Here is a 23544-nt window from a genome sequence, read left to right as displayed (position 1 = left end):
TCCATATTGGGAATTGAAGATTAAAAATCTATGACTAGATTAGAAACTTTTATGCAAAAGGATGTTCAAAGGAATGTACTTTGAGTGAGAGACATCATATCTAAGGAATTGTCTTGTAACAATCTCCGATAGAAGACTTTGTAATATCATTGGCAATAGTCTTTGTGACTTTGGTGCATTGACATTATGAAAGGATAAGTTGCATAGAATGTTAGAATCTAGCATATTCTATAAGTAGCCAGAATTTGATATTCTTTCACTTATGAAAAGGATTTGGAGTTGTGAAATGAGAATGATTGGAAATGTGTTCAATGTGATCTATTTCACAAAGTAAGAACCGTAGGTAAACATTGTGTGCATGCTAGGAGCATGGGACAAGTGTTCTAATTCAAGTAAGAAGTTGATTACCCGAAATGACAAATAATGAGTAATCAATATGGTGATAAATAAAAGGCGTTTTATTTATACTCAAAGGTTTGAGGCCATATGGGATTAGTATTATTCTTGTGTTTCACATTTGCATGTTTTGACTTCCAGAATAATTGAGTTTATTAAGAATAATCGAATTATTCGAACGGGCCACAGTCGTTCATATGTTGGAAGTAGATATGAATGAAGACTGTCGTGAATTGGTGTGTGGAATGTCTAGAAAAGCATTAGACATAAGCAAATGTTTGCTGCAACGTTTATGAGTGCTTATGAATATGATTTGAGCATTGGATTAAACCCACGCTCACCTGGATCACTCCATGGATTGTATCACGAGTGATTGGTGAGACGATAACATCTTATATTCTTGAAACCGAGATGTGTGAGTTGTATCTTGCAAATCGGTTGCACATTGATAATATGTAAACGCACTAGTAACTTGGTGTTATAAAACATATTGTTGTGTGTGATTTGGTTAGTGAGTGCAAGCAAGCATTGTATCAAAGTTTATCCGTTCCTTTTATTCAAATTAGGATAAAAGCGATATCTTTGGGCCCCTCGATGATTTAGTGATGACAAACGTAAATGCTCGGCCGGGCTAGGGCTAATTTGATTTGTTCAATTAGTATGTCGTCATAAATCAGAAATCAAGATGTAGTACAAAGAGAATGATTAGAAATCATATCTCATACGATATCTAGAATGGAGGAATATATGATCCCTTATCTAAGGACACGCGTATCTGATAAGATCAGAGTTGACAGCGGCTTTGGAAAGCTACGATTGCAGATCAGGATCTGAAGTCATACGCAGAATAGTTGTTAGACTTATCCAAGTGGGAGACTGTTGGATTAGTGTCTAAGTCCATAACTATTTTGGTATGTACTTGACCCGATGGTGCATGGTCCTTTTGGGTTGCCTTCACCGAAGCAACTTGATAGGATGAATTATGGAGAGAAATGATTAAATATGATTTATTAATATATTATGAGAATAATATATTAAAGGAGAAATCATATTGTTTAATTAATATTAGTCAATAATTAATTGGTAATTAGTTTTGTGACTAAAAGAGATTAATTAAACTTAAGGGACTGGAATTGTAATTATAAGATAATTGCAATTTGGGCCATGGATTGCCTTGAATCAAGAGGTGGACGAATTCTATGGGGAAACCCATAAGGAAATAGTCCATGGGCTTGATTAAAGGAGTCTATGGGTTGCTTAGGGCTTAAGCAACCAAATTAGGGTTTCCTTGTTAGATAACCCTAATAGTCTCACTATATATAGAACCCTTAAGGCTCAAAAACGTGGACAAGCAACCTTCTAGGGTTTTCACATGGTTTTGGCAGCCTCCATCCTCTCTCCTCTTCATCCTCTTGCTTATGGTGTTTGTGAACCATTAGAGGAGTGACACTTGTGACTCTAAGCCTTCCAAAGTCAATTCAAAGGAGGAATTGGGATTGTTATTGCTACATAACAATCAAGGTAATATCTTAAACCTAATTATATGTTAATATTGATTTCCATATGCTAGAATTAGGGTTTATAGTCTTGGATTCAAAGCATGTACAATAGAGAAACATAGATCCAAGCATTAGGGTTTGTATGAGCACATAGGATGTCTTATGACCAAAACCCATCAAGGGTTTTGTCCAAATGACATAAGAGTGCTTAAATAGTGGATCATGGTCCACAAATTAGGGTTTTGACTTAAGCCACGTATGCCCCGCGTACGTGGTGCAAGTCTGCGTCCATGCCATCCTAGTCCGCTAGGTGTACGCATATGTACGCCCAACGTACATAGGGACCTCCTTTGCTAAAATAATTTCATTCCAAGGGTTAAAGGGTAAATACCTGCATTTCGAATGTTACAAAAATCATAACAAATTTAAACTTTTTAAAACAACCCCATATCATAGAATGTTTACAAAATTAATTGTTTTCAAAGTGTTGTTCCATATCAGAGTATCTCATAGATCAAAAGTATATAAAATAGAGGATGTGTACGGTTACACCTTCGCCTTCCTGCGATCATCAGAAGTACCTAAAACAATAACTAAAAACCGTAAGCCAAAGCTTAGTGAGTTTCCCCAAAAGTACCAACACATAAATAGATAACATATACAATAGCATGTCGGGTCCAATCAACCATCAGGTTGGAATACCCCAGGCCCAGTAACCCTCTGGGTCCAGTCATCCTCGGGATGGAATACCCTATGTGGAATGCCAATATACAATGGGTCCAGTCGACCATCAGGTTGGAATACCCCCGACCCAGTCAACCATTGGAAATCCACTCCATTCATTGTCAGATGAGTGAGGGGTACCGCAATCTTGGAGAAATCCTTAATAAATCTATGATAGTATCCCGCCAAACCCAAGAAAGTCCTGATCTTTGAGGGAGATTTCAGAACCTCCCACTGCATTACAACCTCGATCTTGGTCAAATCAACCAAAATCCTATCCTGGTTAATGAGGTTCCCTAGGAACTGGACCTCTCGTAACCAAAACTCACACTTTGAGAACTTGGCATATAATCGTTCCCGCCTCAATACTCCCAAAAGCTCTCGAAGGTGCTCTTCATGCTGTTATATGGTCTTGGAATACACCAAGATATCATCAATAAACACAATGACAGATCTGTCGAGCATCGACCTGCACACCCGATTCATCAAATCCATAAACACAATAGGCTCATTAGTGAGCCCAAATGGCACCACCACAAACTCGTAATGCCCATAGCGAGTCCGGAATGCGGTCTTTATCATGTCCTCCTCTCTCACTCTCACCTGATGATACCCAGACCTCAGATCGATCTTAGAGAACCAAGATGCACTCTACAACTGATCAAAGAGGTCATCAATACGGGGAAAGGGATAACAGTTTTTCACCGTTAACTTGTTCAACTTCTGGTAATCAATACACATTTGGTATGAACCATCCTTCTTCTTGATGAACAGTATCGGTGCTCCCCACAGAGAATTGCTCGGTCTGATGAATTGCTTGCCTAACAGTTCCTGAAGTTGAGAGGATAGCTCTTGCATCTCAGGCAGTGCCAAGCGGTACGACACCTTGTCAATCGGAGCCACACTTGGCACATGATCAATCCTAAACTCAACCTGCCTCTCGGGAGGCACACTAGGTAATTCCTCCAGGAAAACATCGACAAACTCCCTAATAGTTGGTACCTCTGAAACTAAAGTCTGGTCCCCAACCCAAGTATCAACCACATAAGCCAGATAACCCGCACACCCATGCTCAATATACTATCGAGCCCTGGTTGCCGAACAAAACCATGAACCAACCCTGGTGCGCTCTCCATAGATAACCAGTTCTCCCCCACTTGGGGTTCGAACTACTACTCGTTGGCCCTCACAATTGATCATGGCACTAAACATGCTTAACTAATCCATACCCACTATCATGCATACATCCCCCATGGGGATAGGGATCAGATCAATCGGATAAGGCACCTCGAAGATCTCCAATACACATACCTTATACACAATGGATGCAGAAACCCCATGTTCGTTGGTGATAGAAACGCGCAACGAACACTCTAACTCCCCAATAGGCATATCAAATTCCCTACTGAATGATCGAGACACAAAGGACTGACTCGTGCCCGAGTCAAATAACACAAGAGATGGCAAAGAGTTCACTAAGAACATACCTATCAGGACCATATACATGAGTATACCATAAAATATAATCAACAAAATAATAAATAGAAATATATCGGTCAAGACGTCTAGTATCACCCTGGCCTCCTCCTCCGTGAGCTGAAAGTGGGACCTCAAGCCATCGGGGGCTTCGCCCTGCCCTGGCTCCCATCCGTGATCCTCAGAATTGTCAGTGATGGAGCCTGCGACGTCTTTGCAGCAAGCAAGGGGAATTGGGCCTTTATGTGGCCCACCTGATCATAGTGATAGCAAATCCTAATGCCAGATACTGGAGCCTACTGTCGGCAATCCCTTGCAATGTGGCCCTGCTTGCCACATTTGTGGCATCCCGAAGAAGATCGACAAGCTCCATGAAGAACCTTGCCGCACTTTCTGCAAGTGTGGCCCCTATGACTCCCAGATCTACCATCATGGGCCTTGAATCGGTTCGACGCAGGTTGAGACTGTCCCAGGGCCTGCCTCTACTCCCTCGTCTGGAGCTCTATCTCGGTCTCCCGCCACTTAGCGGCCTCCTACAAAGCTACCAAAGAACCATAGCGTTGCATGGACACAAACATTTGGATGTCCGTCTTAAGCATGCTTAAGTATCGAGTTATCTGAGCTTGCTCAGAAGAAGCAAACTCAGGGCAAAACATGGCTCTCTCCGTAAACATCTTGGTGATCTCTGTCACCAACTCAGTCCCCTGTCTCAAATCCAAGTACTCATGGGCCAACCTTTCCCGCTCAACCAACAGAACATATCTAGAATGGAACATCTTAAAGAACTTCTCCCAAGTTACATCAGCCCTCTGCTTAGGAGAATACAAGCTAGTAACAAGTCTCCACCAATCCTTCGCTCCGGACCGAAGAAGGTTCAGAGCATACTTAACCTTCTGGTTAGCTGGACAAGATCAAGTGAAGAAACATCCCTCGACTTCAGATATCCACCTCATGGCTATGATTGTGTCATGAACTCCATCAAATACCGGGGGCTTCGTATTGTCGAAGTCCTAGTACTGGAAGGCTCTCCCAATGCCAATCCCGGCAGCAGCAACAACAATCTTAGAAAGTGCAGTGTATTGCTCATCAAAGTACTCCACCATAACGGTCTTGATATACCTAAACATCTCTGGTAACTGTCCCCGAAAGAGGAAAACAACCTCCTCCTAAATGGTCTCCCTAACCCGGTCCTCAATCAATGTTGGCCCATTTAGGCCACCTGCTCCTGATCCTGATCTGGATCCTGCCTCAATCGTCTCGTAATCGCCATACTGAAAATAAATCAGGGAGATATCAAATAAAAACACATATAACATCATGGGGACCAATTCCCAACAAAACCCTAGGGGTTATGACTTCCCTGCTACGTGTACGTGTCTTGTGCTTCCAGTAGTACGAGCCCATAGTACCTTCCACACCTACCCATATTTGTCTTAGAGGATCATCACAACAACCCTAACAATACCCACTAGAATACACATACACTCTATCCTCACTTCCTAAAGGAAGGCTAGATATTACGCAACTGGTCGGCTGACCCCACACAACTCATCTATAAAACTTCCACCAACCCTGCAACACTCATGTATGCTAATCATACATAACATTGGACCCTATAGACAGTTGAATACTTGATTCTATCCTAAGCCATGTAGCTTGGTGGTAACGTCAATACCCTTTGTTGTTATGGTGGCGGGTTCGAATCGCAGCACACCCCTTTCCCTCCTTTTTTTTAAAGTAAGGAAAAGGTAGACGCACATGTAGCAATCGTGTCAACAAAAATAACCTCGACAGCACACACATGGTGTGACACCTGTGTAGGTGACCGGATATTGCATGCTTAACCGGCTAGAAGGTCATAAATGTGAAAATTAAACAAAACTTTCGGCTTTAATGAACCCAAAAGACATTAAAGGGTAGAATCGGATATTTCTTGAAAAATCAAGAGCTTTTATAGCATTAGCCCTTGCAAATTACCCACTAAATTTCTAACACGCTATATATTAATCATTTATAAATCCAATCCAATCAACGTTAATAAAATAATATTAAGACTTTGATTAGTACAATTACATATAATACATTAATCATTTATAAATCCAATCCAATCAAAGTTAATAAAATAATATTGAATGATCAACCGGAATTTTTCTACATGTCTATTTATTATATTTTACATTTCATAATTATTTATGAGCTAGTTTTTATCCAACTTTATTTTTATCACTTACCATTACATAAAGTTGTTTGGATCAAGATCAGGAATAAGTGTGTGTGAGCATAAGAGATCTATGGCATATTTCCTGAAATGGAAGTTAAATAAAGACAAATTTATTAAACTTTATTACTCAACGTAGAAAACTTTACTTCCTTTAAAATCTATATTAAATTATTCTTTCTACTTTGAGTTAAAATGAAACATCAATGTATAAAAAGAATTCATGTCCAAAGCATATAAACTGCCTAAAACGGATTTTTCAAGAAATGCAATGGTGTCATACATTTTTTTTTCAACTTTTTTTTGGCTTCTATGTTCGATTGGTTTTTGGATTTATCGGTTGAATAAACCAACAAAAGAATAGCAATTGAGTAAAAGCGGAAATCCATAAAATCATTAAGTTTTGCAATAACACACAACAAGGCCAAAAATCCAACGAAAACTGAAAATGCCTTGATGAATAACACACAAAGAGGCAAACAAAATTATAATCTTTTACTAAAACTATAGGTTTGATGATGAGATTTAAGATGACGTGACATGGTAGAAAACACGGGGGAGTTGAGGGGGGTAAAGTGCGCAGCTGTACATTACCTAATTTTTATATTATATATTTTTATTTAAAAAAAAATTATAATAACGATAAGGATTCCTTTTTTCTGGCTCGTCATGTGTCTTTAAGGATATTTAATTCCTCAGGACCTAGTAGAACAATAGAACATGGATAGAGGTGTCTGAATCTAGTTTGATCAGGTTACAAAATCTAGAAAACCACAGTATCTCGGAATGAATTATTTATGATACTTTGTCAATGGATATTTAAAGACTTGTGAATTTTGCTATAAGAGTAGTACGTTTTCAAAGGTGACTTTCGTCTTTGCGTGATGGTGGAAGGTTTAACAACATGAAACCAACATAGAAATATAGAAAGAGACAAAATTGCAAAAATTGTCGACTCAGAGAGTTTTAAAGTTTCAGGTTTGATCCTTTACATTTACTTTAAACTAGTAAAGAACTTGCGGTTACGCCGCTTTTGGGGTAACGGGAAAAATATGTAAACTTTAGAAGATATATACTGAAATTGTAAATCACCATAAATATGAGAGAAAATCGACAACCCTTAAAATTAGATGTCAAAAATGTACAACCAAAAGAAGGGACACTGGTGGAAAAAATTCAAAAATGTTGTGGTAATAATGTTAAACTTGCCAAAGTCGGGAAAATATGGTGGCAAAATTCAAAATGAGGTTTTTTGTGTTTTTTTGTCAAAATGTAAAAGTGTTGAGTACAAGGACGAAAAATATCAAATTCATTAAAGATTTGTGGCAAAAACACCAAAATGTAAAACTTTTGACTGCAAGGACTAAAGTGTGAAAGTCACTAAAGATTTGTGGCAAAAACCTAAAGGAACTAAAACTTAATCAAAACACAAAAATCTAAAAGTTTTGACTCTAGGGACGAAAAATGTCAAGTTCATCAAAGATTTGTGGCAAAAAACCAAAAGGCCAAAAAATTAGTGTTGCTAAGGCCCTTTAGATTTAATATATATATATATATATATATATATATATATATATATATATATATATATATATATATATATATATATATATATATATATATATATATATATATATATATATATATATAATTTGGCCACTACACGGAAAAATAAAAAAGACAAACCAAAGGGACCATTTTGCAATTTTCATTGGAAAAAAACATGTAATAAAAGCACATTGCTATTTGGTATAACTTTATGAACGGTTTATTAGGAGGAAAGCAATATAAAAGGAAAAACATGAATTTGTCTCTTGTCAAATTCAGTACATGAATCAATGCAGTATTTACAAATGAACATTTGATTATATATTTATAATCAGATGGTAATCAAATAGTTTAAAGTTAAATAAAAAACTTCAATAACACAAATCATGTCAACATCTCAATTGCTTCTCAAGCATCGGTCCTCTTCAAATTAGTCGGTGTAGCAAGAATACGTTTCAATGCCTGGATTTCCAATGGGCTATTCTTCTTCTGCAAAACACAAAATTCAAAAACTAGTCAGATTTCAGCTAGACACAGTCTCATCTAACAGACGAAACAACACTACTTTTACCTTTGAGCAAGTGCCACGGCGCAAGTTACAAACGGGATAATCATGAGGGCAGCAACTGTAATTATCATCACAACAAGAAGCACCTTCCAAGGGGCAGCATCCCCACGCAAAGCAAGCGCCATGGTAGTTATAGACACAGCAACACGTGGTGCTTTGAGGACAAGTGGCATATTGATCGCAGACGATTTCAGGTTTGACCGGTGAAGGTGGTGATGGACCAGGGTTAGGTGGATTTTGACCGTTTTTAATCGGGTAAGATGCTTCCATTGCTATTCCACATTTACCAACTTTTTCTTTTATATTTCTTTCCATTCTTATGTAACCTTCTTCACCCCAGTCCGCAGCCCATGAGTTTCTCACTAACCAGTAGTCCTTTCCATCTTCAGTTCCGTATCCCACCACAACCACAGCGTGGTCCAAATCGGTCCCACATTGTCCGGTGAAGACACCCTGACAAAATTCAAGTTTGTCAGGTTTTATATTTAATAAAGAAAGAACGACTTTAAAACAAAAACATTTCAACCCTTAAACATTAACTAGACAAAAGGGTCCCTAATGTTCAAATATAATAATATAATGTGATTAATTTACACCCACCCCACAACCTTTGGGCCTCAACCAACAAGATTCCATGGAGACACAAAAATATTAACAATTAAAAGATTCAAATTTGTGCATTATATAATCAATTAGCTAGAATATTCATGTTATGCTTTATATCCATTGTTCATAAGGATCAAGGATTAGGACATTGTTTTGCAAACTTGTTTAACTAAATTCAAAGATTATGATTAAAGAATAAAAGGATTACCGAAGTGTAGAACTGGAAATCCCTGCCACTAGCTTCAATAGCAACAGTTATAGGCTGGTTTGCAGCAGCCTTTAGCAATGCTGACTCATCGTTCACAGGAACATCTTCAAAACTATCAATAGAAACAACCTTTGAATTTTTCTGCACAACAAGAAACACAATACATATAATCAGTAATTTATTATGATTCAAGTATTGAAGTATTGAAAACAAGGAGATATGATACGAACCCTGGAACTGTCGCATCTTCCATCTTTGCCGGTGTAGGGATAGTCTGTGTCAGTGTCTATTCCACCATTCTTGATGATGAATTTAAAAGCATAATCCATATCACCACCATTGCATCCTTGGTTGTACGATGTATCACAATCCACCAGTTCTTGCTCTGATAATGTGATCAGCTTACCAGTCGTGATCTGGTTTATCCCTTCTACTGATCCGATTGTTGAGAACGCCCAGCAACTCCCTATAATTCAACAGACAGGATCCATCATAGTATTAATTAACGGAATTCATGTTTTTATAGTTTTTAGTTTACTTTTTATATCAAAGAGATGAAGATTTATAAAAATTTATAAATAAATAAAGAAGGATATTGAATTATCATTCGCAAATCCTTATAGAAGACAAAACATCTTCGATCATAGTCACGGACCCACTTTTCCAGTTCTGGATACGTGACCAATCAAAATCATGCTGAAGTATAGTATTAATTAGTTCCAATTTCACTTTGTATTTTGTTTTTATGAACTAAAAAATTATAAATACTCATCGTTAACTGATTATAAAGCAAATGCTTAAAAGGGTGGGAAAAAGTAAAATAAAGCTCAAAACTAATTTTATAAAATAACTCACCGCAGCTTCCTTGATCTTTGACGGCAGCGACGGCACCTTTGGTCCTCCAGTCAACGAAATCAGGCAGGGCATCGCCGGAACGGGGAGAATAACGATCACTCTTCACGTTGTTCGACTTCCGCCTAGAACCGATCGTCTTAGCGCCGGTGTAGCCTAACCGAAACTCTTCCGTGGTCAGATCTGCGAACTTGTTGAGTCCAAGCTTGTAGGAATGATCGCCGGAGTTGTGCTGTTCTATGTACCTAAGGTTGTCTTTGAAGATCTGAAACCTCTGCTCTTTCTCTCCAAGGGCATTGTAAAATTTGCGATGCTTTACGAGCCAGGACTCGTACATAGCGTTGACTTCATCATCGGTGCGCCAGCTCGAGGAGGATGCATCGGTAGTGGTCATGTGGGTGGCGTCGTAGCCTATGATCGACATGTCCATAGCTGATGAGACGACGAAGAGAGCAAAAAGCAAGAAAATCGCCATTGGAAGGAGCTTCATTGTCGGAGCTTGTGTTGAAAAGAGAGAAGAGGAGAACGATGGAGTGGAAAGGTGAGGGTAGGGAATGAATTTATAATGGGAGAGACCTGGGCAACGTGTCATGGGAATATATTTAGATAACCTTTAGAATTAGATAACCTGATTAAGTACTACTTTCCATATAAAAAATAAAATTACTTTCCTTGTTAAATCGAATTATTCTCTATAGAGGATACGACAAAAATAAAAATAAACAAATGACTTTGTAAAGGGTCTGCTGATGATGTCAATTGCATCCCGTTCAATATATATTTTGTTCTCACCCTTGTGGCGATTTTCAAACAGGAAAATAAATTTTCATGTCTGTAAGTCATCATAGAACAATGTCCGCATCAAAAATGGTATCTGAATAATAATAAAAATGGGTTCGTAGGTTCTTCTTCTTGATTTCATTTGGGAAAACATGTTTGTAGGAAAGGGTGGTTGGCGGTGGATTCCGAGTGGTATTTGGGGTAGGTGGTAGTATCCTATGGTAGAGGTGGGGTGGTGACCAGAGGGGAGAAAGCAAACGATAGAGAGATAAAGAGAATGAATGAGGGGGAATATGTATGCGTAAATAAGAACCAATCTTGCAAAAGCAAACTTTGTTTGGACCTTAGTCAAGGAACAATGTAAACCATATGGATCATTTTTGCAGTTTTCTTATCTTTATACAAAAAAGACGTAAACCAAAGAAATCAATGAATTAAGCAACAAATTATGATATTAGATCCTAAATATCCACATCTCCTTTCTTTCTATGTAATACCTAGATTTCATGTATGATTTTCATATTTCAGTTATGAGAATTCTTATGGCCACGATGTGGTTAAGGGATCACCACGACTTGGCAGAATGTCAGGATCGTGTATTTCATTAAAATGGTTGACACGACGTGGTGACTTATTTTTTGGCAAACTCTAAATTACAAGCATAGAGCCTTATTTAAAGGAAGTGATAGCTAGAGTTTCCTTCACCCGTAGCCTCTATCACCTCTAAAGCACCTTTGATAAACCCTAGCCTCCCTTTTGAAGTTCTTGGCTTATTATTGGTAGTTTTTTGATCTTGGAAGGAGGAAGAAGGAGCTTTTGTGCTTAGATCATCAAGCAACTTGTCCTACTCCTTGTGTGCACCTTCTAGACTCTTTATAAGTCATTAAATTTCCACCTTTTTGGTTCTTTCTTCATAGATCTAAGTTTTATTGCATGTTTTGACTCATGTTTGAGTATGGGTTGGTTGGAAGAGATAAAGTTTGCAACTTTATGGCTCACATTGGTTCATTGGTCATTACATCTTTTGGATCTAAAAGTTGAATGGGTTTTGAAAGCCATACATGAGTTTAGGTCATTTTCTCATCATTTTGACATAGTTGGGTGAAGGACACGCATGTGTCATTCATGTCCATAAAGTTTGGATTTTTATGCATGACTAGGGTCTCAAGAAGCTTACTGGAAAGTGTGAACAAGTGGCTTCACGGATTAAGGACTCAATCCATTAAGCTATCATAGTGTAGAAGCCACAACGTGACAAAGGAGAATGTCACGACTGTTTTTTTTGGACTCTGCCACGGCGTGGTGGCATGCCCGCCATGATGTGGTAGCGGATTTTGATCGTAAGCAAGTTGAATAGCCATAGTGTGTCCATTGGTTGGCCACGACGTGGAGACCATTGACTGTTTACTTTTGACATGTTTGGCCTTTTGTTAAATTGTTAGTTTTACAAGGTAGACGAAGGGTTTAGCTTGTATGATTCATTAGGAGATGTATAGCACCCCCTTTCCATCTATGTAAGCTCATTAGATGGCGATTGTGATTGTGAGGTGAGTCTTCTCACTGTATTGTGTAGGTTGCTAGTTGTCTTTGTGACTTTAGCATGAAAGACCATGAGAGGACCATGGCAATTATATGAAAGACCATGGGATGACCATGGCTGTAACATCCCAAAAACCATACCAAAATTTTTCATTTTCATCAAAACATTCCCATAAAAACCATAAGTTATAAAACATCGTCTTCAAGTCAAATCAATAAATTCAAAGTATCAAAATCTCTCAAAAACATATATTAGTAAGACGATGTGTAAGATCATGCCTTCGCCTTGCACCTATCATTGGATGTACCTGAAACATGGAAACCAACAATTGTAAGCCAAATCTTAGTGAGTTCCCCCAAAATACCCCTCACAGCAAAACACATACAATGCATGCAAAAAAGGCCTATAACACAAGGTTAGACCGCCACCTGAGCCTTCAACTATAAGTTGGACCGCTCCCGAGCCTACAACATAAGTTGGACTGCTCCCTTGGGCCTACAGTATCAACTGGACCGCTCATGTATCTTGGCCTTTAACAAAAAAAAAACATGACCACCTCAACCCAATCACAACATATTGAAATATGAATATAAACAAATAACCAACTAGCACATGTAATCATACATATCTACCAATCTAATAGATCACTACAGCATAGCAACATCCTATACACAGGGATACATAACACAATCTAGTGGGTCGGCATTGCTGCCTTTGATCCAAGAGTACATTGAGAAAAACTCACCTTGAAATCAAGAAGATAATACAATAGCTCCCTCCTGGAATCAAAACTGAAACCACGAGTCACCTATAAGATAGAAGGAACTCGACCTCAGCCTAAAGTCCAAACTCACAAGTCGACTAAAAAGTCAACAAGTTCACCCCCAAGGTTAACGCTCAAGTCAACAACCCAAAAACCCTAATAAGCGAGTCGCCACGTCTTAGCCATCCATCGACTACGAAGTGGCAGCGTATAAGGATGAAACAGTGGGTCCTTACCCAGTCGCCACGTCATGGCAGCCTAAGGCCACGTTGTTAAGACAGGTCTGAACAGCTTAATACATTAAGTCGTTTTCCGATAATTCCAAGAGCTCCAAAGCTTATATTTGGGCCTTCCTACGGTCTCGATGGATAAAGTTTCCAACTTTATCCATTAAGACATCTCAATAAGTGATAGCTTCATTTTATTTACTTATTTTTATAGTTTATTTTAGTACATTTCATTCGCATTTTAGTTAACTTTCATGCATATTTTCCCTTTTGTTATTTTTATGACCATTTCGGGGTACTTTCTAGTTTCTTGAGCATTATTGCAGATTTTCTTGGAAACTAGCAGGGCGGCACTCTTGCGAGGCGATTGGGCTTGAAGGGAATTGGAGATTTCATGCTTGATGGCTATGAAGGTGATTCATGGGGTGGACTTGTCAATTGCTTGAAGGCTTGGAAGAATTGAGCTTTAAATTTGAAAGATGCGGGGGAACATTCAAGCGTATGAAAATTATTAATCGGGCGAGTTCACGAGCTTTGGAGGATTTAGAGAGGTCAAATTGGGCTTTAAATGAAGAAAAACTTGAAGAAAATGGGCTAGGAGGTGATTGGATTCGATCTGGGCTAGTGGGATATGCTTTAGAGGCCCAAAATCTCAAAGGAGCCCATGTCAGGTACCACCCGCGCAACCCACCTGCGCAGCAGCACGCGGGTCGCGCAAGGCCCTACAGGGGCAATATCGGAAATCCTTCTTTTGAGCTATTTGAGGAAGGTTGGTGCCCATCTTTTGCAGACTCTTGGACATCCGATTTTTGAAGATTCTCTCTGGAGTTTTGAAGACTTTTGAAGGCCAAGAACACTTGAAGAACATCATATTTTTACCTCTTGATTCTTGCTTAATGTTTGGTACAATTTTCTCTAACTTTGTTTCTTTGTGTTTAGCCATGCTTGGCTAAACTAATCTTGGTTGACTTTTGGTTAATCCTTTGAACTTTTGTTGAATGTTGAAGAATCCATGAACATGTTCTTAAATCTTTATGGGAATGTTTTGTGTTTTAACATCTTATCACTACTTGTATGTTTTAGTTCATGAGTTTAAATGTGTTTGTGGTGATTAGTTGGCTAATTTCTTGATTAAGTAAAGGATCCTCAAATTAGCAAGCAACAAATGATTTTTGTGTTGTTTTTGCTTCACACAATCATAAAAACATTTCCTCCAACATGGTGGTGAAAGCATTTGACCCCTCTTGGATTTGGTGACTTTTTGGTTCTTAATGCTAGTTGACTTTCACTAATTACATGCTATTTGGAATTAGTGACTTTGACTAAGGAAATTGTTATGAGCTTCTCTAGCCATTTCAACAATTAAGAAAAGTCTAGGTAATCTCAAGCTCCTTGGATTACTATAGCCAAATTAAGGATTTAAATCAAAGTATTGCACCATTGGATTCTAATGATATGTTCATCAAAAGTCAAAGTGAGGAAACTTTAAGTCAACCATCTCTCCCTTATTGATTTTACATCAAACTCTTATTTTTGTTGCATTTGTCTTTTTAAATCATAGTTGATTCTAGTTTGTTTCAAGTATTTCAAAACACCAAAACCCCCCATTTTATTTCTATTGTCATTTTACAAGTACTTTTACAAAGAGATTTTTTTTCATAGAGTTATAAATTGAACCAATCTCCGTGGATTCGATCCCTTTACCACTATACACTATTTTAGTGTGTAATATTTAGGGTTATTATTTGTGTTGGCCTCGACAACCACCAAATTTTTGGTGCCGTTGCCGGAGATTGGTTTATTTTTAATCAATTTGTTTCTCTATGCCCAGATCTCAGCGTACAGGTGACTTGATTTACAACCCCGAAATCGAAAAAGTAGCAAGGCGTTTAGCAAAGGAAAAGCGAATTGAACGTGGTCAAACTTCTAACCCCCACGGGGATTCGGAGGTTGAAACCGCTTCATTAAGTGATATAGAACCCGATTCTAGTCCCGACCCTCGCCAAGAAATTCCTGAAACACCACCCCTACAACAAAACCCACCCATTATTGAACCAATTGCAATGGCGGACGGAGGAGAAGTTCCCGAAAGGACTTTGAGGCAAATGATGGAGACCGATGTTACACAAACTCCAACCGGTATCAATTACCTGGTTTTGGAAGGAGGTTCGGAATTGAAGTCAAGTTTAGTCCACCACCTACCAACTTTTCATGGATTGGAGAACGAAGACCCTCATAAGCACTTGAAGATGTTCCACATTATTTGCACTAGCATGAAGCCACAAGGGTCAACCGATGACCAAATCAAGCTAAGGGCATTCCCCTTTTCATTGGCCGATAGAGCAAAAGATTGGTTATTCTATCTTCCACCGGGGTCGATCAACTCATGGACCGACATGGCAAGAGCTTTCCTTGATAAGTTCTATCCCGCCTCAAGAGTCTCAAGTCTTCGAAATGAGATTTGTGGAATCCGCCAAGGTCAAAATGAGACTTTCCATGATTATTGGGAGAGGTTCAACAACTTGTGCTATAGTTGCCCACAACATCAAATTCCGGAACAACTCCTCATTCAACACTTCTACGAGGGATTGTTGCCAATGGAGAGAAGACTAGTTGATGCCTCAAGTGGTGGAGATGTCTTTAGTAAAACCCCACAACAAACAAGACAACTTTTCAACACCATAGCCGCGAATTCACAACATTTTGGCCCTCGCCAAGATATGAAAAGAGACACACAACACAAAGTCAATGAAGTGGGAACATCAAATCTCGAGTCTCAAATCAAAGATCTAACCTCCGTTGTCCAAAAGCTAGCCATGGGACAAACTCCACAAGTGATGGTTTGTGGAATATGTGCAACAATGGGACATCCTACGGATATGTGTCCCATCCTTCAAGAAGATGCGGAGCATGTGAATGCCACGGGAGAGTTCCAAAACTACCACAACAAACCATCCGGTTACCAAAATGCATATAACTCAAGTTGGAAGCCAAATCCCAACATGAGCTACAACCCAAGACCATTGCCTCAAAATGCATTGGTTAGACCATCCTATCCACCACCACAACCTCATTACCAACATCAACAACCACACTATCAACCCAAACCGCACCCTCCACATCATCATCAACAACCTCCTCAATCCCAACCAAGTAGCTCCGGAATGTCTCTTGAAGACATTGTCAAATCTCTAGCCACTAGTACCCAACAATTCCAAAAAGAAACAAGGACTAGTATCTCCAACCTTGAAGCACAAATGGGAGATATAGTTACATCCATAAGCAAGTTGGAATCCCGTGGTAAACTCCCTTCTCAAACCGAAAAGAACCCAAATGTCAATGTGGTGACATTGAGAAGTGGCAAACAAGCCGGAGAAAGTAGTTCAAAGAAGAAGCCGAGGGAAGAAGAGGAAGAGATAGAAGTTATTCCCGTTGAAGTACCTATAATCAAGAATGATGCACAAGCCGGAGTTCCAAAGAAGGCTGCCCCTCTAGTAACACCAATAGCCACTCAACCACCGTTCCCCTCCCGACTTTCAACTTCAAAGAAGAATATGGAGGAGAAAGAGATTTTGGACACCTTCCGAAAGGTGGAAGTAAACATCCCTCTACTTGACGCAATCAAGCAAATCCCGAGATATGCAAAGTTCTTGAAAGAACTTTGTACCAACAAGAGGAAGTTGAAGGGAAATGAGAAAATTTTGATGAATGAAAACGCATCCGCGGTTTTACAAAGGAAACTTCCACCCAAATGCAAAGATCCCGGAATGTTCACGGTTCCTTGCAAGATTGGGGATGTCACTTTTAGTAGTGCTATGCTTGATCTTGGTGCTTCTATCAATGTCATGCCCTATTTGGTATATGAATCATTAAATGTCGGACCCTTAAGTGAAACCGGTGTCATAATCTCTCTTGCGGATAAATCGAGTGTCTTTCCTAGAGGTGTTTTAGAAGATGTCCTAGTGCAAGTGAACCAATTAGTCTTCCCGGCGGATTTCTATGTGATTGATCTAGATGAGCAAGTGTCCTCCAAATCGGCTCTAATCTTGCTTGGGAGACCGTTTTTTAAGACGGCTAGGACAAAGATCGATGTGTATGCGGGAAGTTTGACAATGGAGTTTGATGGCGAAACAATAAGTTTTAATATTTATGATGCCATGAGATATCCTAGTGACGTCTCATCTTTGTACTTTGTTGATGTTGTTGAGCCAATTACTCAAGAATTGTTTGAGTTGTCTAACGGTGATATGTTGGAAATGATCTTGAGCAAAGGATTCGATTGTGGGAAGCTAGCCGAACAATTAAAGCTTTATTCTTTGGATCCGGAAGTTGAGAAGTTGGTAAGTAAAATGGAGATGAAAAAATTCACAAGATTAGATGTCAAGCAAATTGAATTGCCCCCAACTCACACAAAATTGCCGCCATCCCTTGTTCAACCACCCGAATTGGAATTGAAGGTCTTACCTCAACATTTGAAGTATGCTTACTTGGGAAAGAATGAAACCCTTTCGGTTATCATTTCAACTCATTTAACCGAATTCGAAGAAGAGCAACTCCTCAAGGTGTTGAAAGAGCATAAAGAAGCCATGGGTTGGACGATTGCGGATATCAAGGGTTTGAGCCCCTCCACTTGCATGAACAAGATCTTAATGGAGGATGAATGCAAGCCAAGTAGAGATGCGCAAAGAAGGTTAAATCCGCCAATGATGGAAGTTGTGAAGAAAGAGATATTAAAGCTTCTTGATGCGGGGATGATCTATCCAATCTTGGATAGCAAGTGGGTGAGCCCGGTGCAAGTTGTTCCAAAAAAGACGGGAATCACGGTGGTCGAGAACAACAAAGGTATGATGGTCCCCACTCGTGTGCAAAACGGGTGGAGAGTATGTATTGACTACCGCAAACTCAATGCAAGCACAAGAAAAGATCATTTCCCATTGCCTTTCATTGACCAAATGTTAGAAAGGTTGGCCGGGAAATCTCATTATTGTTGTCTCGACGAGTATTCCGGTTTTCACCAAATCCCGGTGGCACCGGAAGACCAAGAAAAGACGACATTTACATGTCCATTTGGTACTTTTGCCTACCGGAGAATGCCATTTGGATTGTGTAACGCCCCGGCCACTTTCCAACCTTGTATGGTTAGTATCTTTTCGGAATACGTTGAAAACATAATTGAGGTTTTTATGGATGATTTCACGGTCTATGGCAACTCCTTTCAAGAATGTTTGACTAACCTCACAAAAATTTTAAAAAGATGCATCGAAACAAACTTGGTTTTGAATTTTGAGAAATGTCATTTCATGGTGAGTCAAGGTCTCATTTTGGGTCACATTGTGTCTAAAAAAGGAACTGAGGTAGATAAGGCAAAAATTGATGTTATTCAAAGCTTACCTTACCCGACTTGTGTTCGGGAAGTTCGTTCTTTTCTGGGCCATGCAGGTTTCTACAGAAGGTTCATCAAGGATTTTTCAAAGATAACAAGACCAATGTGCCAACTCTTGCAAAAGGAGGTCGATTTCGAGTTCAATGAGGCGTGCAAAGAAGCTTTTGACAAGCTCAAAGAGTTGCTTACATCCGCTCCCATCATGCAAGCACCAAATTGGGATCTCCCCTTTGAGATCATGTGTGATGCAAGCAACTATGCGATAGGCGCCATTTTGGGTCAAAAGAATGGGAGGGCCTCCCACGTGATCTATTATGCATCAAGGACACTAGACAATGCTCAAAGCAACTACTCTACCACGGAGAAGGAGTTATTGGCCATAGTGTTCGCCTTGGAGAAATTTAGACAATACCTACTTGGTACCAAGGTCATAGTGTATTCGGATCACGCAGCACTTAAGTACTTGATGACGAAGAAAGATGCAAAGCCGAGACTCATCCGGTGGATCCTACTGTTACAAGAATTTGACTTGGAAATCCGAGACAAGAGTGGATGCGAGAACCTCGTTGCCGATCATCTAAGCCGGATCATTTCAAATGAAACTCCTCTCCCATTGCGGGACGAGTTTCCGGATGAGCATCTCTTTTCCCTTACTCAATCTATTCCTTGGTATGCCGATATCGTTAACTTTTTGGTCACAAAAAGGTATCCCGACACATTCACACGTGCTCAAAAAGACAAGTTGAAAAGTGATGCAAAATACTATGTGTGGGATGAACCTTATTTGTGGAAACATTGTCCCGATCAAATCATTAGGCGATGTGTGCCCTAACAAGAGCACCAATCCATTTTGCAATTTTGTCATGAATTTGCTTGTGGGGGACACTTCGGACCTAGCCGGACTTTGAGAAAAGTCCTTGAATGTGGATTATTTTGGCCAACCATGTCACGCGATTGTTATATGTTTTGCAAAAGTTGTGAGCGGTGCCAAAGAACGGGAAACATTTCGCAAAAGAACCAAATGCCCCAAAATCCAATCCTTGTTTGTGAAATTTTTGACGTATGGGGGATTGATTTTATGGGCCCATTTCCCGTGTCATTTGGCAACGTTTATATTTTACTCGCGGTTGACTATGTTTCTAAATGGGTTGAAGCCAAAGCCACAAGATCGGACGATGCCAAAACGGTTATCGAGTTTTTAAAGTCTAATGTTTTTGCGAGATTTGGTGTGCCTAGGGCTTTGATTAGTGATAGAGGGACGCACTTTTGCAACAAAATGATGGAGGCTCTATTGAAGAAGTATCACGTGACTCATCGTGTCTCCACTGCCTATCACCCTCAAACGAATGGTCAAGCGGAGGTGTCGAATCGTGAAGTGAAGTCTATTCTAGAGAAAACGGTGAATCCGACAAAGAAGGATTGGAGTTTGAGACTCGACGATGCCTTATGGGCATATCGGACCGCTTATAAGACCCCGATTGGAATGTCGCCCTTCAGATTAGTTTTCGGAAAACCTTGTCATCTTCCCGTCCAGTTAGAGCACCGAGCATTTTGGGCGGTCAAGAAATGCAACTTTGACATTGACGAGGCTGGAAGGCATAGGAAACTTCAACTCCAAGAGCTAGAAGAATTGAGAAACGAATCCTATGAAAACGCAAGGATTTATAAGGAGAAAACGAAGCTCTTCCACGACAAGTCCATCACCCGGAAGAATTTTGAACCGGGACATAGGGTCTTACTTTACCATTCACGGTTGAAGTTATTCCCGGGCAAATTAAGATCAAGGTGGATTGGCCCATTTGTTGTAATAAAGACTTTTGACCATGGAGCGGTGGAAATCCAAAATGAAGAAACGGGACAAATTTTCAAAGTCAATGGGCACCGATTAAAGCCATTCTATCAAGGTTTTAATGCAAGTGTTATTGAAATCATCCACTTGGATGTCCCGGTGTGTTGAACCAAGCTAGAAGGACGTCTCGCCTAAGACGTTAAAGAGGGGCATTTTTGGAAAGCTTTATGCTTTCATATTTCTACGTTCGAATAAAGAAGTTTTGAAAATGTTTTGATGCAACTTTTGAAGTCATTTTTGAAGAAGCCAAGAGTTTCTAGGTGTTTGGGGCCTTCCGAATCAAGAACTAGTGAAGAAAACGAGAATCTACTCTTCTTGTTGGACTTCGAGGATCCATTGAACTTCCGTTTCTCACCAACCTCAACCCTCTCCAGACCTCTTTCCTTTTGTTGGGTCTCCACGTTCTTAGCTGCTCGAACAGCTGATTTCAGAGTGGTTGCCATCTTGATCTATACACCGAATAAGGTGAATTTAGATCTTTATTTAGGATAGACGTTTTAAATCGTCCTTATCACTCCGAAACGTTTACATGCTAGTTCTAATATCGTAGTCGTACGTTTAGAATTCTAAACACATAAGGTTTCCAGATCCGGTCGGCAACAGACCATAGATCCGAACAATTAACAGCATATTATGCACAAAGCATTTAGCACATAAAAGCATTTTAGGCACAATTCCTAAAATAAGCTAGTGCTCACACCTCACAATCATCGCTTAGCATTCTAAGTTTAAGTCTAGAAATCCTACAAATTCCTAGTTCGCTTAAACTAATGCTCTGATACCAACTGTGACATCCCCAAAATCACGGCCACAAAAGACCGGTTTGTTTATGCTTTGTTTAAAAATCAGAGTTACATTTTAAATGAAAGTGTTGCGGAATTTGTCCCAAAACAAAAATATGATAAAGATTTATCAAAAGCATTTCCATAGAAATGTATTTCATTAAAAGACTCGGGATGTCATGTTCGTACAGATCAAAAGCATAAACAGTACAATATAAGCCTTACTACATTATTTCATATCTACAGGCCTATATCCGTAATCCCTCGTCCAAAACATCACACCTATGCTCATGCGCCACTACCTGTAATACATAAAACTGAGTGGGTCAGGCTTGGGAGCCTGGTGAGCACATAGGGTTTTCAACCCACAATAAATAAGTTTATTAATTCAATCAACAATAACCCGATTACCCGTTCCCGTTATCCTCACTTTACGTCCCTAAACACCTATCATAAGGGACCTAGCCTAAGGATCATCATCGGGACGGACACTACTGCTAAGGGGATTCCTCAGCAATAAATGTCCTAAAGGCAACCATGTGGGGGATGGAGTACACCGGTGAACACGTTGTTCACAAACACCTACAGGTTGCGAGCCTGCTAGCGTTCCACTGGACTGTCTAGAAGAGTCCGTGGTCGTCATCCATACTCCGCTAGATGACAGAAACAACAACGTCAACATCGAGGCCTCTCATCATTTTATCACACATCACCTATTGTATCTACCCATGTTTTACCCCAACATTTTCGTAGATATAAAATACATATACAGTTTAAATCATTAAAAACATGTATAACAACGTTCATCTAGCATAGATAGCAAGTATTCAGATAATATGCACACATAGCACGTAATTTATATAAAATACTTCATATCTATGTGTAAGTTGAAAGTAACTACGCACTCACTTGTTAAGGTGATGATTCCAAAATCGAGCAGCGCTTGCTTCTAACGATTCTATTTTCCTTCGACGAAACCTAGCATTATTATCGCTAAATTTTAGTCTAATATTTACCGTGACCAACTATTAGTCTTAGTATTATTATTATTATTATATAAGCTTTAAACAATATTTTCCAACCACTATGTACAGACAGGGGCCAGACATAAAACACCGGAGGGCAGGACCATTTTGGCATATAGCACTTCTGAAATCCAACAACCCTATGCGGCCCTTTAAACCAGATTCCCCGTACCGCGAGTAGTTAAAAAAAAATATTATAACGACACTTATATAAGTTATAATAATAGCTCAAATATTTATTATAAGTTCATAATAACAATACTAATTTTAAATATAAGCTATATTAAAATAAGGTAAGCATAACTTACTTACAAGGGGGTTTTAGCTAGGAGTCGGGCTCTGCAGGGGCAGAACTTCGTCGCTGAATCTTTCTAAGAAAGATTCGTGCAGCGCTTCAGCGCTCACCTTACTATACTAAGCTACAGAAAGAGAAGTCGAATCACGAGGGACCGAAATGCTCGGGGGATAAGGAGAGAAAGACTCTTGAATCAAGAGAATGGTGCAAGAAATATGAGAGCCCAAGGCTCTTATTTATACTAATTGAATTTTCAAAAACTACCATCCATAATTACTTAATGACCTTTTAGTTATATAAACAACTAAACACCCCTCTATAATAATATTATAAATGGATTTAATGATATTTGTACTAAGCTAATGTCGAAAGAACTCAACATTAGTCTTATAATGACCGCATCGTCGATACCTTTCTAATGATATATACATATGTATATATATGTGTACGTATACATGATTTATACTTTATTTTAATACGTAAATATGCTATTATAATTTGTAACTCGTTCATACGAACTCCGTTTTTGACGTTCTTTATATCCACGCGTAGGTGAAGACGTACTCTACAACTTTCGTTTAGACTCCGTCGGCTAATTTTGACTTTATTTTTAAAGTTATATTTTTAACAAGCCGGGACAGGATTGGTCTGTTTAAAATCTCATAACTTCTTCATACGAAGTCAGATTTGGGCGTTCTTTTTATCGATGTTCTTAGTTTAACATATTCTAAGACTTTCGTTTAGATCACTAAGGCTAAATCTCGCTCTATCCTAAATTCACTATTCACGCTTCCCGGTATCGTGTC

General features: G+C 39.2%; 1 long non-coding RNA gene and 1 pseudogene across 2 annotated transcripts; both read right to left on the bottom strand.

Moving 5' to 3' along the window:
• Positions 1 to 8057: 8057 nt before the first annotated feature.
• On the bottom strand, positions 8058 to 10651 carry LOC111876164 (probable cysteine protease RD21B; annotated as a pseudogene).
• Positions 10652 to 21152: 10501 nt separating this feature from the next.
• LOC128132478 (uncharacterized) lies at positions 21153 to 22998 on the bottom strand. 2 transcript variants are annotated; one of them, XR_008230557.1, is made up of 3 exons: positions 22752 to 22998; positions 22328 to 22396; positions 21153 to 21720 (listed from the first exon to the last, which is right to left on the bottom strand). It is a non-coding gene; the product is annotated as an uncharacterized LOC128132478 (long non-coding RNA). The 2 variants fall into 2 exon arrangements; XR_008230556.1 differs by having other exon boundaries at positions 22756 to 22998.
• Positions 22999 to 23544: the final 546 nt, after the last annotated feature.

The sequence above is a fragment of the Lactuca sativa genome, chromosome 1 (assembly GCF_002870075.4).
Source record: "Lactuca sativa cultivar Salinas chromosome 1, Lsat_Salinas_v11, whole genome shotgun sequence".
In the NCBI taxonomy this organism is placed as follows: Eukaryota; Viridiplantae; Streptophyta; class Magnoliopsida; order Asterales; family Asteraceae; genus Lactuca; species Lactuca sativa.
This window is presented reverse-complemented; position numbering and strand designations above follow the sequence as displayed.